At 37.0% G+C, this 13,667-nt stretch overlaps 1 protein-coding gene across 41 annotated transcripts in view; it reads right to left on the reverse strand.

Annotated features, from left to right (window-relative positions):
- TENM4 (teneurin transmembrane protein 4) overlaps positions 1–13,667 on the reverse strand; it is a 1,535,912-nt gene that overhangs the window by 688,475 nt on the left and 833,770 nt on the right. For 38 of the 41 annotated variants that reach the window (XR_012058592.1, XM_072936977.1, XM_072936960.1 and 35 more), the window contains one exon: positions 1,405–1,521. The exons of the other annotated variants lie outside the window; for them this stretch is intronic. The gene's annotated coding sequence lies outside the window, so the exon portion shown is untranslated. The remainder of the gene's footprint in view (positions 1–1,404; positions 1,522–13,667) is intronic. 41 annotated transcript variants of the gene reach the window in all.

A 13,667-nucleotide genomic window follows, 5' to 3' on the forward strand; every position in this document is an offset into this window, starting at 1 on the left:
TCATGCAATCAAGAACCCTTTGCTAGCACAATATCCATGGTTTTATATAACCAAACCCTATTCAGACAAGCCAACATATTAGACCTCTTTTACTGCAGCTGCACTAAACTACATACAAAATGTAAAACACTGGCCAAGACATTGAAAAAAAAAAAAAAAAAAAAGTCTATTTTGAGTGTCCAACTTGAAACATTTACAAAAATCCAGTATTGAGATGATGGGTTGCTATTCTGTTTTCTTTTGAAAGATGGACACTAAGAATGCCCAGGCTGAATGTCAGATGTGAATTGTGAGACCCGTTTTGCATTTCATTGTAACTATAATGCTTTGTGAACTCTTGAGCATTTGGATAATATCTGAACATCTCATGCATTCAAGAGCATTTCAACTGATTTCAACATACCAGCTGCTTCATTCAGTAAGATATGGCCTTACTAAAACTAGGTCTAATTTCAGGCATTGCACAAAATGAAGGGCTCAAATAAAATAAGTTGAACTGAGCAATGGTGGGAGAAGCAAGAAGATGGATCATATATGCAGGATCAAGAAGTAATAATCTTCTTTCTGGTTATGTAAGAGTTAGCCATCTGCTTGTTTTCTATGAATACTGTTTTGGGGAAACTGATCCAATTGCCCTCCCTAACCACAGTCCTCTTGTTTTGCCTGTGAAAATGAGAATAGGAACTGATTTAATCATGGTGGGAGTCAGAGATTTGTGATAGAAACAGGTTTGGGTCTTGGTTGGGTTTTGTTTGTTTATTTGTTTTCTGTTTTATTTATACATTTTGTATATGATTCTTCCTTCTCCTAAACGCATGGGAGAGAAATGTAACGAATGAACAAATTTCTAACATGAACACTTGAATAATTACATATGAAAAGACTGAGGAATGTACTTTACATTTTCCCCACTATTTTTGTAATGTTTTCAACAAAACCCCAGGAAAACAGTTGCTCCAGGAGCGATATGAAAGCATCAATCTTCAAGTTACTGCTTTTGGATCAAAAAGATATATCAGGTTCCTCATGGTTTGTGGGCTTGATTTACTGTATTGAGCTCTGTGGTCTAGAGATTTTTTATACCTTACTGGTTGAAATGGTATTTTTTCCTAGTCACACAACCCTTAAAAACTGGATGATTAGTTTACTTCTAAGATACATGTGGTAGGTGAACAAGCTTAGCTTTGCTATGAGTCCAAAATATGTCTCATTTGGTTAAGGTAGCGAATGAAGTTAATTAAAACAGCAATCGACCATGAGTGATAAAGGTGACTAAAACTCAGAATACAAGGCTGAAAAATGAATCATAGAATTAGGGAAAGACAATTCCTATGACTTCGGATGAAAAGATGATCTAGCTTTGTGCAGTGCAATCTATGCATGGTTGTATCTGACAGTTCCTACCTTACTGTAAAGTTGGGAAATCTTCTTTGCAGGGCTCACTCTTCTTAATAGCTGTGTCTCAGCACTGCCTCGTGGGATGATATTCTGAACACCAAGACAAGGTTGCTTGAAATGGAGCTGAAGAGAGAGTGAACAAGGAGTACAAGAGGTGAACACCACAGGGAGATTTTGCTGCCCTATTCCTTGATCCATTTTTCTTCTCCGCTCCTGTAAAGCTTCCATCATCATCTCTATGGATAGCTTCTGTAGTAGTTGCCTTTACACATCACATGAGGAATGGGAGATGTTAGGTTGTGGGCTGGCTGCTCAGTAGTTCAATGCTCATGTGGGAGGCACCATATATCCTAACAGTCAATCAAGCTGTCAAGAGAGGGAACTTTGTTCCTGGCCACAACATGCCCACCCAGCTGCTTCCCTGCCAGTGAAAGCTGACTTCATGGGGTAGAGGAATTGGGAGCTCTATTCAGGAACTGCTCTGAGTCACATTCTGAGAGCCCCAGCTGGCCTCATTTTTTGGTGCTTCAGTTGGAAAGCAGCAAAATGTAGTTTCACCCAGTCTGTCTCCTCCAACTTTTCACCAAATATCTAAGTCAGTTCAAAACAGAATTTGTGAATCCTAACTAACTGAGAGTAACCACCAAGAATCTTCCTAAACACAATACCTCAGATGCAGGTGTAATATTTTTAATATTAATTTAATTATTTTAGTGAGGGATTGGTTTCTCTCCCTCCCTCTCAAATAGCAGGTGCAGCTTTTCAGCCTTGTCCAACAATTCTTACTGCTAAAAAGCCTATCAATCTCCCCTTTTAACTCTCCCTTTTATATAAACTCTCCACACAGCATGAAGATGTTATAAGCTATTATATCTATGAATATCATGCGAACAGCCTATCAATTCCCAGCAACACACCTTTTAAAACTCTTCTCAATTCTCATTTTCAATGAAGGTAGTTTTATCAAGACCATCAGTAAGATGAGCTTTCAACCCCAAATGATTTTGCTCTATACTAGTCTTATTACATATTTAAACTTTTCTATTTTTATTTACATGTAGAGTTGAGACATAAATTCCTTTGAGAAGTGCAAGCATTCCCTTACATTTTGCCTGTTTACCCTTCTGGTATATGTAGCTCTTCTACTGAAGATTCCAGAATGCTTGTATCAACATATTGGCTTCTGTATTAGCATCTGTTTTGAAAGTTTTAAATGTGCCACTTTGTTTCTGATAGTTGATCCAAATTGCGTCACAGTTGTCTCTGCCCCCTTACAGGGCACTACCTTAACACTGTGCTATCCACAGCCAAATAGAATGATGGTGAAATGATGGCTTGAAACTTTTGAAAAGTGCCAAAATCTATTGAAGCTTGTTCAATTTTCCAATATATCTGACGTTTTCTTAATTTGTGCTGGTCTTAAGCATTTGCACCACGTACTATTCTTGTTTTTTTCTACATTTTCCATGATTTCCAGCTCTCTGCATTATAGATTCTCATGCACATTTATTCTATTATCACCAATAACCTCCATTGAGTCACCTCTTTTTCTTGGAAAATTAACTCAGTCTCTTGTAGCAGTTTCTAAGTGGTTTTATTCCATCTATAATCCAATCTCTGATCACAGCCCAATGAAAAAATTGCAATACTGACTGTTCAGCTTCTTCTTTATGAGGTTTGTTTAAGTATGCTCACACTCTTTTTTAAACCCTTTGAAAATATTTCATATTTACATAGTGTATGACGCATCCTTTTCACTTCTGAAGCACATTTTCATAGTCAGTAGCTGACTTAGATGCCAACAAACTCAATTTGGAAAAACAAAGCCTTTTGAATTCCATTTACTGTAGCAAGTGATTCCTAGCAGCCAATGTTTACAGCCTAAAAATTTTATGTATTTCTGTCAGTTAGCATATTTCTAGACAGTTTCAGTTCAGGTTCCTGCAGTTATCATATCACAAAAATGCTGGGGGATTGGACCATTTCCATCTCATCACCTCTTACAGTTCAGCACCCTCCTGAGCAGTACCTCTGGGCCCTCTTGCACAGCTTTTCCAACTACCGTGTGTCTGGGTGTTTCCCTGGCAATGGCAGGGCCTGGAATTAAAAGGTCTTTAAGGTTCCTTCTAATCCAAATCATACTATAATTCTATGATATATGTATTTGGCATTTTAGGACTTTGTGGTACAGGATACACCTCCTTGGCAGCTGTATTATATAAAGGATTTGCTTTGATCTTTCCTAGATATCCATGAAGACATAACACCTCTACTGGGATATGGATATTTTTCACATTTCATAACTTGTTAGCAGTAGTCCACAGGCAAATTGAGTGATCTGACTGGGAGGAGCTCTTAGAATCTTCAAAAGAGTGCAGAATACATCAGATCACCTCTTGCAATTACTTTGTAAAAGTGTGCTCTGTTCTGATGATAAAAGCCAAGTGATAGTTGTAGTCCTTTACAGATAAACTGGTCTGGGTTCCAACCACCACAGGTTCCTCCTATCACTGCTGTGTCTTAAATGCTCTCTCTCGAGCATTTAACATTTTTTTTTTTGTTTTTTGTTTGATTGCTAAAATTTTATTTAACAATAAGAGTAGGTGAAAATTCCCACAGCCCACAATTCCCACACAGTATTTGCAAGACTTTAGGCACAGTGCAGAGTATACATGATGAATTGTCTCATAGTGACAATGTTAGATAACATCTTATACTTTGGATTATGAGCTGATAAGATATGACTCATCAGTTTATCTCACTGATTATGATTTCACTGCTACCTTCTGCTTCCCCAGCTGTTGTTTTCACTGGTAGCTACTTACCTTGGACTGTAAGCTCTTTGGGGCATGAAGTACCTTCCAGGAACTGTTGCATTATGTCAGAACAACCTGTGTTACAAGTTACCCTCTCTGCTAATGCAGCAGAAAATAAGTGGCCATATTAGTACTTAACACTGAATGCTAGACGTCCTCAAAATCTGAATTTTATTTTATTATTTACTGAGGGACCTTTGTCCTGAAACATGTTTTATTTTCACCTTGGATCTTGCAGAGAGTAAGACTCTGATCTTACAAAGTCCCTCAGAAGTTCCAAACTGCACTTGTAACAGATTGAAGTGGAAGGACCCAAAAGCCCAGCATACCTCACAACAATGTTAAAGAAGGGAGGAACTCAAGGAACTCAGAGGATCCCAAATCAATTCATTGTATTGAGGTGTAGCACTGCATAACAGAAAAGATCTCAAGTGCATTTTTGTAAGGACCAGTTTCAAAAGTCAGATTTCAAAGTCAGGATTTCAAAATAGCACAGGAATTTCTACAATACATCCTTAAGTGCACTTTTCCAAATAGACCGGCTACATTTCCATTTTCGTTTCATGTTTCCTGGACTTTGAACTCCTTTCACTCTCTACTTCCTTTCCTTATTCAGATAGACTTAAAGTTGCTTATTTTTTTGGGGGGATTTCTTTGGTCCATACTTCAGAAAATTTACAGGCTCTTTTCTTCTAAAATTTTCTTTTTCTTTGTCTGATTTACAGCTCTTTTGCTACTGTCATGTCTTGTAAGTGTCCATAAGATACAATAACTTTCTATGCCTTGAGGCTTTTAAGACTTATATTTAAATAACTTTCTGGTGATTGACTTTGTTACTACAAGTTTGGGAATTTAAAAGATGCACTTTCCTGTCAGAACAGCAAAATTGGGTATGACCAGCTGAAGCCCTTAGTGGTCTAAAACTGATCTTGTTAAGTGATCACTCAATATACAATCAAACTTTCCAGAGCATGTTTCAATTCAAATTTCAGACACAATAAATGCCCCTTTTAGGCTTATCAAACTGAAGCATACCCTGCTAGGATCATATTCTGCATGCAAGGAAATTGCCTACTGAAGTTCTCTTCAGCCCATGTTGCACATATCTACAAGGTCATCAATAATATATATGTATATACATATAAAATTAAGTATAATATGCTCAATGGCTGCAAAATTCACATTCCTGTAATATTTTGCTATTAACAATGGTGTTAGAGAGATTTAACCAAGAAAACTGGCATACACTAAATTTAAGTCAATAACTAACTGGTGAGAATTAGGATTAAATTTGGTTAATAGTTTAGTCCATGTTTGCAAATTATATATTGCTGATACTTTTAATGTTTAGTTTAGTATTTATTATAGAAAACATCTGATACTAGCTAATGATGCAGAAAAAAAATTGCCTTAAACAGATGAATGATGTGATACATTGTATTTAATCTCATATCCCCTTGTCCTCTGATATAAATTGTGGCACTCTTCTGAGTCTTGTTAAAAGGAGACAGTAATGCTTAGTCTTATAATGTCAGAGTTATAGTGATATGTTTTGTAGTGGCAAAATCTTGTTGCTATCTAGCATTTTACAGAACACTGTGAAAGAGTAAAAGTATTGCAGGAATTACTGTTTATTTTTTTTTTTTTTTTGTAAAATTGTAACACCATCCGAGAATGAAAATCTGCCTTCCCAACTTCCATCTGGAGTTTCCCTTGAATAAATATTCCTTTCTTCTCAAATTTGTGAACTAAATTATTCAATGATATTGCTTTGTGATGTTAAACAGCTGTTGTGTTTCACCCCTAAAAGCACATTTCATTGACGGCTGAGGCAATTCTTTCATTTAAGCTTTATTTAAAAAAATGTCCTCTGTACCATGAACTAAATAGAATATATGCATACTAGAAAATTCTCTATATTTTATCACCTGTGATGAAAGCAAGATCTTTGCAAACGACAGATTTTATTAATCCCACAGATGCCACTGAAAAGGTTTTTAATAATAACAATGTTCCGGAAAAGCATAAACCAATTCAACAGACGTTTTGTGGACATTTCATGGACATTTTCCAGGGAAAAGATGAGGGAAAGGCTGTGGATGCTGTCTATCTGGACTTTAGTAAAGCCCTTGACACTATTCCTACAGCATTCTCACAGGAAAAACTGGCTGCTCAGGGCTTGGAAGGGTGCACTCTTTGCTGGGTAAAAAACAGGCTGGATGGTTGGGCTCGAGAATAGCAGTGAATGGAGTTGAATCCAGTTAACAATCGGTCCCTGGTGGGGCTCCCCAGGGCTCAGTATTTGGTCCAGTGCTGTTTAATGTCTTTGTCAGTGATCTGGATGAGGGAAATTAAGTCACCCTCAGTCAGTTTGCAGATGATACCAAGCTGGGTGGGAGTGTTGATCTGCTGGAGGGCAGGAGGGCTCTGCAGGGGGATCTGGACAGGCTGGATTGGTGGGTCAAGGCCAGTTGTATGAGGTTCAATATGTATGAGTGCCGGGTCCTGCACTTAGGTCACAATTAACTCAGGTAGTGCTAGAGGCTACTGGGGAGCCCAGTGGCTGGAGAGCTGCCTGGTAAAAAAGGACTTGGGAGTGCTCTTTGAAAACTGCTGAACATGAGACAGCAGTGTGCCCAGGTGGCCTAGAGGGCCAATGACATATCAGAAGTATTGGAAGAGGCTGCTCAGGGAAGTAGTGAAGTCACCATGCCCGGAGGGATGCAAAAGATGTGTAGATTGTCATGGTTTACTGGTGGCAGTTAGCAATTGGGCTTGATGATCTTAGAGGTCTTTTCTTAGTCATTCTATAATTCTGTCATCCCAGAGAAATAAAGAAGTAAAGAATAAAGAAATAAAGAAGTTGTTTTTTCTGGGAAAGCACCTACTTTTACTTACTGATGAGAAATTTCACAGGGCCATATTCTGCCTTCTGAGAGTCATACATAAATCAAATTGATTTCAATAGAAATTGGTTGCTTTTACTGGAGCAGCAGTATTGCAGAGACTTCTATAGAGATTCCAGCTATATTTGCCTTTAACTTCAAAATCCCCATTGTACGCTTGAATCAGCAATTTAACTTCTAGGTCTGAAAAAATCATCCAGAAGGAAATAAAATCTCCCATGAAGAGCTGGAGCCTGGCAGAATGTCCTAGAAAGAGTATCAGCTTGCTTTTCTCTACCCTTCCCCAGGCCACTCTCAGAGTCAGGATACTGAGAAGCAAGGAACTTTTTTCTAACCTGATAGAAACATTCCTAATTTGGTATGCAATGAAGATTTTTTAAATTAGAATTAGTGTGGGTCAGAGGACAGTGAAAGGAACCATGAAAGTTTTCTAATTTTTCTTATATTCATTATTCCTTGTATGATTACCAACACTAAAGTCCTACTATTTGATCTGGCTCCTTCTAAACACAGTAACTTCATTTACTAGAATGACAAGGTCAGCGTTAAGATCTGTCCATATAAGACTCAGTCAGTTACAGTATCAGATGATCTAGCCTCCAAGTGATCCACTAAATCAGATACTTGATGAGTTCTGGTTAGGAAAAATCAGCTAGAGTAAAGCATGACTAATATGTTCTCCTGCTCACTGTGACCTGTTGTTTTGCTTGAATTGCCTGAACTTTAGGACTCACAATATCTTTTTCTACTTCTTCCTAACTTTTAAAACAGCATCATATTTTGTCTGTCACTGGCTTCCATCTTTGGAGCTGAGCATCACTAATGTGAACAGGACCCGAAAATTGCTCAAGACAGGAAATGAAAGTCCCTGTTGTATCAAAATGGGAAGGGGAGGAAATGAAATGGTCTACAGTTTTGTGTCTAGACACCATTGCATTCCATTCAGGAAGTTTCACACAGTGGACATAATGTACTATCTAGCAGGTGTGTAAAAAGAATGGAAATTAGTTTTACTGGGTTCTCTGATGTTTCCAATAGCAGTGATGTAGAAGATACCAATGAGAACTTTGTTAAGACTCTCTATACTGTGATCTATCCATGTGTATATTAACACCAGTGTTTGCTAGCATCTCTGAAAAGTTCATATTTAAGCCCCAGAATTGTAACCTGGGGGCTATAATTAACTCTGACTGTTACTTAGACACATCACTGTGGTCCCCAAGCAACTCTATGCTGATTTCCCCTTAACATCCTAGTGAATCCTTCTTTTCAACTTCTAATGACTCTGGAAGAGCCATGCATAATAAATACATGGTTCACAGACAGCTACTTAGCCTGATGTCTAACAAATCTCTAATTTGTTATCTAGTAAATATAGTAACACTTAAAATACAGAGACTCAATCAATGAATCTCTCTCCCTGTCTCATGTCTCTGGAATACACAAATGTTATTCACTGCTGCTATTCCTGGGCCAGCCACTCACTGTGTAGATATATTACAGTATATATATGTATGTGTATATACATACATATATACATCTCTTTAAAAATGTACAAAAAGCACTAAAATGATGAAGGGAAACATATTATTTGCTTTTCTCTCCTTGTCTCCTCTCCTGTGATGTCCTTTGGCTGCCCTCAAAAGGGAAAACAAGGGAATCAATTAACTGTAGCAAATGCCTTGGGTCTACGCCTGATTTCAATGTGCTATTCTTTATTTTATTAAAATAGGACCAGGCAAACCTACTTCAGATTGGCAGGACAAAATTCCATGCTGCATATTGTAAATATAATGATTCTTTGTGACAGACGTTGTGAGTTACAAGGTAAAGGGAGGAAGCTACCAAAGCTAGTAATCAAATGGGTTTATTTAGAGGTTATCCAGTCGCTATATGGAATTCAACAAAAATATTTGTTTATATTCCTGAAAGAGTATTGCAACACCCCAAGTATGTTTCATTTCAAGGACTGGACAAAACAACCTCTAGTGGTCCCTTTTGACCTCAAGCATTCAGTGATCTGTGTGGCAGCATCTTGAGCTTCCAGTGACAGAGTGAGACTCTGTGAGTCTAGAGTAAATTTGTATATGTATTTGGAGGACTGAAATTGAGAAATCTGTATCCTGTAGGTGCTGATTACCCCTATTAATGAATTTATTTAGTAGAAATTGTGTAATTCTCTGTGTGTGGTAATAAAGCCATTGTACACTACCTGACAAAACACATTAAAGTTTGAAAATGCTGTCTTAAGTGCATAGTAGAGATTTTTTTTGGGGGGGATTGATCATTTTATCTCATTTTATTTGGTTTCATTACATGGAATCAATCATATCCAGAGGCTTGATTATAGACAGTTCATAAATTTTTGTTTTGAGGAGTACACTGAATATTTTTCAAGATTTTAATTTGCATGGGTGAGTGATCCTTTCCCATCTGATTTGTTTTAGTTTTGAAATAGAAAATAAGAAAGCTTGTCAAAGCCTTTGTTTTTGTCTGGCTACATGTCAAATCTATGTGGAATTCTGCATACTGGCTGTATTTTCATAGGCTGACCTGGATTTAATGAAATCAAAAAGATTTGTCAGCATTCAGAAGAAGGGCAGCTGAGATATCACTTTGTACTTATATCTGAAATGTGGTCATCAGCTGAGTTTACATTTCATTGAAACCATTATTCTCAGCATTTTGTCTTTAAAACAGCATGTTTTGCCAAATAATGCTGCAAATGATCTGTTTGAGACCAAAAGCAAACCAAAACACATTAAATGAAAAACCCAACATAACTATTAAGGCTAATCAAACTCTTCCCTCTATTTTTGCAGTGACTCTCAAGATAGTCGATAGTTTTCTGCGATGACACCAGCCACCCCTTTGGCAGGCAGTTCTTCACTGAAAGGCCGGTTATTAGGACAGAAAATGCAAGTGAAAATAGATATATTCTAAAAACACCCAATAAAGCAGGCATGCTTTTCCAGTGTTGAGATTTTGGGTTTTCGAATAAAGAATGACTATAGAATTGATAAGCAACTAAGAAACATTACAAACATTGGATATGATATCTTAGCGAGATTTCATTTTTCAAAAGGACATAAATACTACTGATAATGAATAAAGTTCAGTTCCAAAATCCTATAACTGTTTTGTTTTACTTCTATTTATGTTTGGGTTTTTGTAATCTCTTTAGAGAAGATAAATATAAAAATATCTGATGATTTTTATATAAATAAATAATTAAATTATAAAAGCCTGATTTGATAGCTATGAAAATAATGAGATACTGAGAACTGATGATGACTAAAATAGTTCTAAAATTCTAAAGATAGACAAAAAATTTTGGAGGCTGTAAGTAGAGGGGTTTTGTGTTTATTGTATGCTACAAAAGAACAAAGGACTTCACTTGCAACAGTTTTTCCAGGGTTTCTATAAGTGTATTTGAGCCAAATCCAGGTCCTCCTCTAATTGATACAACCCAGAATTTCCATATTTGGAGAAGTTTATCAGTTGCCTTTAACAGGAAGTTAAAACAAATAGGGTTGTGGATTAGGTGGATGGAGCTATAAACAATGGAGTGTTTTAATGCTGGCATGGTAAGATTAGAGAGCTGTTAATGATATTTAAAAGTATTTTGTCTGTGAATTGTGTGAGGTGGGAATCTCTATATCCTAGGGAAAACTAGTCAGCATTGAGTTAAATGCACACATATATGTTTAAAATAGAAACACTCACATATATATTATATGCATGTGTGTATATATACATGGATACACACATGTATCAATCAGTTTTCTGATAGACAAGATGAAGCCAAACTAGAATGCAAATGTAACTTTTGGCACAGAGATCATGTCAACCCAAATAGACTAAAATTAGTTGATGATTTTCCAAGTATAGATTTACATTTAAAAAGAACAAAGCAGTTTAATACATTTTCTGACTTAGAGACCAATTAATCCAGAGGAAAGATAAATTCTTGAGTATGGCTGTTGTCCAAATTATCATAATTAGGAGAACTGAAATGAGATTTTACTTTGGTCATGCAAAAAGATCTACTTTTCCTTTTGGTTTTCATGTGATGAGCAGGTTGAAAATTCTGTATTCAGTCAAAATATTGAGGGTCTATTAACAGGATTTAGAGTGGGAAAACAATGGTATTTCTCGTTAAGAAACTTGTTTGGGGTTGATTTAATTTCTGGTTTAGGCATTAAGGTTCTTCTGGCTAGTAATTTTGATATGAAGTTGTGTTTGACATCCTATCCTGTAGTTGCACACTGCCACAAAAGATACCTTTCTTCATCACGGGATATGTGATCCAAACTGAATGGTTTCTATTATGCTTTGGTCAGGTATATAGCAGGGCATGATGTTTTCAGTGCTCAGCCTCTTTTCCTTTTTGTGAACAATAGTTCACAGGACCAAAACCCCAAAACCACAACCTAACCCCCCGCCCCCCCCAAATGTATTTCCCTGGCTTTAGACAAAAGCAAAATTAGGAGTGAAAGAAAGGGTTATATTAATTTTTCTTTGAAACAGCTTCATATGGTTTCAGGCAAATCCCTCCCGCAGTAGAAATGGATTATGAAATTGTAAGTCAGGATTGATTTTTAAGGACCAGCCTGCATTCTTCAGCACCCTTGAATCAAAAGGTTAAAACAGCAAATGACTTGTAATGAGAAGAAGTAATTATGGATGTCCTACTTTATCCACACTAGACATTAATTGTAAATCCTCTCATTGATAGCAAGTGCCTGATCTGACTGAAGTCTAGGAAAGAGCTGCCAAGGACTTCAGAAGTTATTAAATGAGAATATACTTGTAGCACATGGCAAGGAAAGAGTATACTTCAGATACTAGGGTTTTATTAATTTGGGAAGATAATTAGCCTTCTTCCTCTCAAACCTGCAATGATAAAAATCAAAGGATTGAAATTGATCTTTCCCTGTCAGAAATGACATTTCTTCCATTCCTAATTACAGTTAGAAGAGGAAACATGTTCTGCTGTCCCTATCTTCCATTTCTGTCTCACTACATTTTCTTGTGGAAATGTACTTTAGTGCATTTCACCTTGGTATATTTGTTATTTAATAAATGAGGCACCATCCTCTTACACGCCTTACATGTAAGTGCGGTGAAGTCTTTGGCTGAAAATCCTACTTAAATGTAAAACAAGAAAACAAGCCTCCTTGGAACTGACCCAGCAATATGTCAAAAGCAGAGGACAGCTGAGGAGAAGGGTGTTGTGTATGTGAAGGAGAAACTACAGTTTTGGCTTTTTTCCTCTGTGTTACTTACGCACACAAAAACACATGCAAAAGCACTGGGGAGGGCTTCTCAGAGGAAGTGAGAGAATTTACGCTTGCTATACCTCAGCAAAATCTGATGCTGGTTGGCCAAATTGAAGTAATTTAAAAAGGAAGCAAAAAAATCCATTACATGCTCAATGAGTCCTTTTGTAGGTCTATTCTAGAGCATAGGTAAGATAAAGCAAGGGAAAAATTGTTAGGCAATAAACACTTGAATGCAAAGTGGCTGACACTGCGTTACTTAAATAGATATTTTAAAGTATTTCCTTTTCCTCTTAATACAAAATTCAGTCAGAAGGACTGTACACATAGAGAATTCTTCCTAACCTCAGTGTTCCAAATAAACCAAATTATCCTACCCCAGGCAATAATTAGACAGAGAATCATTAGTAAAATCTTACTGTAAACTGTATGTTTGCTGGAGGAATAATCAAGGAGTCTCAACAGTGATTTTTAGAATTGTTATTTCCTGTCCCTTTTGAATAAGCATTACCCATTTTCTTCGTCCATCTATCAGAAAGGTTCCCATGCACATACTGAATGGATGTTTACTAAAATGTGTCAAACCTCCATTCTCATCTCGTGGGAAGTGCACATCTGCTTGCTGGATCTAAGGATGCTCAAGTGATAATGGGGAAATAAAATTGTGATCTTCTTTGTTAAATCATCCGATATATACAATGCTACAAGCAAGCAAGCACTGCCCTAATAAAAGAATTAAGAAATGACCCTACAAAATGTTTCCCTTATTCTAGACTTTGAGTGCAAATATGTAATCTTGGCTGTATCACACAATAAAAATGCATTGATTTATGCAAATTTTTACTTCCCAAGCCCCAAAACACTTTATGAGCCATACAACATATACAAGAACATTTTCACTTAAGACTAAATGCAGCAATTTCTGCAGTGGAGTTCTGCATCTGTTAATTAAGGTACACTTGTAGCCCAAATTTCATTTTATAATACCCTTGTGGGCCATCTCCATACCTCAGCCTGGGAGCTAAAGCAGTGAGGTTGCCATTAATCTCTCCAGGCTCAGGAACTCTCCCAGAGAGATTATGAAACTAGACTAAATCTAGATACAGAGCTCATGGGAGTGCAAAAGGTAAACACAGATCAAAGTCCTGTATTGAGGGAACGCCCTTTCCCTATCACAGAACATAGAATGGTTTCATTTGGCTGGCACTAGACGATCTTTAAAGATTGTCTAGTGCCAGCTCCCCTGCCATGGGCAGCATCACTTT

The sequence above is a fragment of the Taeniopygia guttata genome, chromosome 1 (genome assembly GCF_048771995.1).
Source record: "Taeniopygia guttata chromosome 1, bTaeGut7.mat, whole genome shotgun sequence".
Lineage (NCBI taxonomy): Eukaryota > Metazoa > Chordata > Aves > Passeriformes > Estrildidae > Taeniopygia > Taeniopygia guttata.